Source organism: Microcaecilia unicolor, chromosome 14 (genome assembly GCF_901765095.1).
Source record: "Microcaecilia unicolor chromosome 14, aMicUni1.1, whole genome shotgun sequence".
Lineage (NCBI taxonomy): Eukaryota > Metazoa > Chordata > Amphibia > Gymnophiona > Siphonopidae > Microcaecilia > Microcaecilia unicolor.
Genome location: NC_044044.1, coordinates 31,451,508 through 31,456,013, shown reverse-complemented (window position 1 = coordinate 31,456,013; position 4,506 = coordinate 31,451,508).

The window sequence follows — 4,506 nt, the reverse complement described above, 5'->3', positions numbered from 1 at the left end:
CGTGCCCGCACGAAGGGAAGGAGGAGAGAGAGGCAAGTGTTGCTCCCCCACCCACCCCTGGCCCTTCCAACTGCAGAGCTGGCTACGTCCGGAGAAAGAGCCTGTTAAAAATTTACCAGCACACCCCTGCCTAAAGCTGAGAGATGGTACATAAGTACATAAGCATCGCCATGCTGGGACAGACCAAGAGTCCATCAAGCCCAGCACCCTGTCACCGACAGCGGCCGAAAGAACAAGGAATTTGTCCCGCCCATCCTAGAAATTTGTTTCTTCACTGGAGGAGGCTTTCGCCCCATGGCGCTATGTAAGCCACATTGAGCCTGCAAATAGGTGGGAAAATGTGGGATACAAATGTAACAAATAAATAAATACTGTATTCCCTCACCCAATCGTTAACGTTCTATGGCCTTTTCCTCCAGGAAGCCGTCCAACTCTTTTTTTGAAGTCCGCTAAGTTAACCGCCTTAACCAGCTTTTCCGGCAGCGAATTCCAGATTTTAACTACACGTTGAGTGAAGAAAAATTTCCTCTGATTCGTTTTAAATTTACCACACTGCAGCATCATCGCATGCCCCCTTGTCCTAGTATTTTTAGAAAGCGCAAACAGACGCTCCACATCGACCCGTTCCAGTCCACTCATTATCTTATAGACCTCTATATTTGTCCTGGTCCAAGTGCTGGCACCCAACTCATGGCATTTCAGAGCATAAATGGCGCTAGTCTGATGCACACCCATATCCCTTCCCTGGCCACGCCCCCTTTTGAGTCACGCACCGTGGGGGTTTAGATGTCCAGTGTCGTAGAACAGGGCGCTGAGCAGATGCATGCTCAGATCTGGGTTACTGCCAATTAACTTCAATAATTGATTGCTAAGACCAATTAATTGTTACGGCTCGTTAACCAGTTTAGCTGTGCACACGTCATGGATTTGTGCCGAAATTTCAGTGCCTAAGTAGAATCCGGGGGAGAACTCTGCCAATGCAAACGTTTCTTGTGTGCATAATACAGCTGCCGCTAACCGCAGAGCTTTGCGTGTGTGTGCGCGCTGGTCTTTCCCATATAGGAGAACATTTTTTTACATGCAGCATGGCTTTCTGCATCGAGGACTATATGTTAATATTGCTGGGGGTGCCAGGTGATCATCTCTCATCCTGTGAAATAACAGGCTGCCTGATGCCGCAGATTTGGATTACTCGGCTCACTCGATTTGCTCATTCATTCTTAATACAGTGCTGCTGTGATCATAAATCGCCCCGAGTGAATCTCCATTATCCTAGCTGCAAAGGTCTAAAATATAAATTAACACATGCATCCAGCTTCCCCTACATAAGCACGCAGCTATGGAATGCCTTACCACATGCCGTGAGAGAAATCCGCGACCTAACTAACTTTCGAAGATTACTGAAGACCAACCTGTTCAAAAAGGCACACCACAACGATGCAGCTTAATTACCAGTCAAAGAAACTCAAGCCTGAACTAGATAAAACCCAACTCTCTATACTAGACTACCAATGACTACTACGAATGAACTTTAACGCATTACCATCCTATCCCCAATTCCGAATATGAACTCTTTATACTCGACTGTTTAATCTACTATGCCAATCATGATCTCTAACGTAATACCACTTGTATCACTCACTCCGGAAATGACAATCGCCATGATGGAATAATGTAAGCCACATTGAGTACTGCCAATAGGAGGGAAAATGTGGGATACAAATAAATAAAAAGTGCATGGTATATAATCGTACCAATTGGGATATTCTGTGGTAATACAGCCCTTATGAGTAATATATCTCCTGTGTGTTCAAGCTGCTCTGTATACTGTTTAATATTATACTGTATAGACCTATGGGTTAATGTGTCTCAATACTTCTCAGGATACAGTATGATTATTAGATTAGATATTAGATTATTACTTAGTGCTCCTTGATGACTCTTCTGGTCTTTTAAATTGGCCAGAGGCTGCGGAGGGCAGGCATGCCTCTGATCGATGTCCTCCAGTCCCTGAATGGCTGCTCGCGTACTGCCTTCATGTCTTCTTGTGTAATTTGAAAGTAAAAAATTAAAAAATTATTTAGGTACTCAAAGAAAATTACTTCAAGCAAGTACTCTTTTAGGCATATTTTCAAAGCACTTAGCCTTCCAAAGTTCCATAGAAACCTATGGAACTTTGGAAGGCTAAGTGCTTTGAAAATATGCCTCAATGTGTCTTTAAAAGGAAAAGGCCTCGAGAAACCCCTTGACACGTAGAAGAGTCAATAGGCGGTTGGACTTCCTCATCATCAGCCAAAAAACCTCAATAAGATGGCACTGTTACTCTTCTTGGAAGTCCAAATTCACATAATGTCTTCGGGATCAGTATTGTTCCCCAATTGATCTTTTTGGTAGTCCATACTTAAAATGTATTTCTGAGGTCAGTATTATTCTACTATTGACCTTCTTGGTGGTCCATAGTCAACAGCAGTCTCCGAGGTCAGTACTGTTCCACTATCGACTTTCTTGGTGGTCCATATTCACAGAATGTCTCAGAGGTCAGTACTGTGCCATTATCAACCTTCTTGATGGCCCATAGCTCACAGTGTGTCTAGGAAGTCAATATGATTCCACTATTGATCTTCTTGGTGGTATTTACTTGCAGTGTATTTCTGAGGTCACTGTTCTACTATTGACCTTCTTGATGGTCCATACAGTGTGTCTCTGAGGTCAGTAAGAACAGTTTACAAATGTTAATAAACTATTTACCTTCTTGGTGGTACATACAGTGTGTCTTGGAAGTCAGTATGATTCCTCTGTTGATCTTGGTGGTCTATAGTCGGAGTGTCTCTTAGGTCACTATTGTTCTACTATCGACTTTCTAGATGGTCCATACTTGCAGTATTTATTTCTGTATAAAATTTGAAACCCTGCCTTTCAAAAAATATCAAGGCAGTTTACAGGTCTTTATCTTCTGACGTTTACAATGTAACAATAAAATATTAAAACCTTGGATACAGTAACAATACAGAAAAAATACAGTGAGATATGGTATGGCATAAATTCTGAAAATCCAGCATACTTTCTTTGCTTTATTTGAGTACACACCACACTAAACTGCTCGAGGCGAGTAACAATGTAAACGAAAGCACATATTCCGAAAGAGGCAACACAGGGGGGGGGAAGAAAAATGTGTATAAAAGCCAATAAAGAAAAGCAACTCAAATAAATGAAGTGAAAGCCATGCCTTGAGACTAGCCTTAAATTTCCTAAATGAGGTAGGGTATTCCAAAGTATTAGAGCCTTACAACCAACAGCAGAATGCGTAGAGGTTACAAATTGCGCTATAGACATGGCTGGAACCACTGAAGGGTCTGAACAGACGAGTATGGCATTAGGACCAAATTAAGATGCTTGGCATGTTTGTATAATATGCTTAATGGGCTAAAATGAGTTTGAAGTTAATCCATGCCCAAAGCACCACCTTGGTAGTCTATAGTCAGTGTGTCTTTGAGGTCAGTATGATTACATTATTAACCTTCATGGTGGTTCGTACTCACAACATGTCTCTGAGGTCAGTATTATTCTACTATTGACTTCCTTACAAGTCTGTATTCACTCTGGATATCCTAGAAACCATATCCTACAAACGGTCAGACTTCTACAACTGGTAGCTGGATATGTCATCGGCAGCATGGACTGAAATAACTGGACAGACTGGATGGGTCAAATGGTTTTGATCTGCCATCATTTACTATGTTACTATGTATATATGTCTCTGAGGTCAGAACTGTTCAAAATTGACCTCCTTGGTCAACGTGTATGGTTAGTATTCTACTGTTGACCTCTGACAGTGTGTGCATATATATATATATAGGGCTTTTTTTGAGGGGGCGCTTGGGAGTACTGAGTACCGGCACCTTTTCCATTGTCTGTTAAAATTGATCCATGAACCCCCCCCCCCCCCCCCCCCAAGTTTTAATGATAGAGCTCAGGCTCTACACACCAATTCTGTCTTGTCATAGATTCTGTGACTGGTTGCAGGGGGCCTGGCTATTATGGGGTGGGTCTCTCAGTGATCACCCCAATCCTGAAGGGTGGTCTAGCATTTGAGTATTGGCATCTCTTTTGCTAGAAAGAACACTGTGTGTGTGTGTGTTTATATATATATATATATATATATATATATATATATATATATATACTTGTACTGCTGGGTGGGATCAGTGTGTGTATATAAAGGGAAGTCGCCTGTTTCACTTTGACTCCCTGCCCCCCCCTCCCCATTTTCCTGTATCCCCTGAGTCACCCCTGAGAGAACAGTGGGTGTGCACTGATGCACCCATTCCCATGTGTGAATGCACAGATCCTGCTTTCTGTTCATGACTCACCCCCTCCCATCTCGAGATTCATACACCACACATTCCTCTCATTTCTTTCCCTAATGCTGCAACACTCTGTAGAAGATGAGTGAGTGACTGTGTGTGTGTTTGTTTGGGAGTGGTGCTAGCTGCCATGCCTTACTGC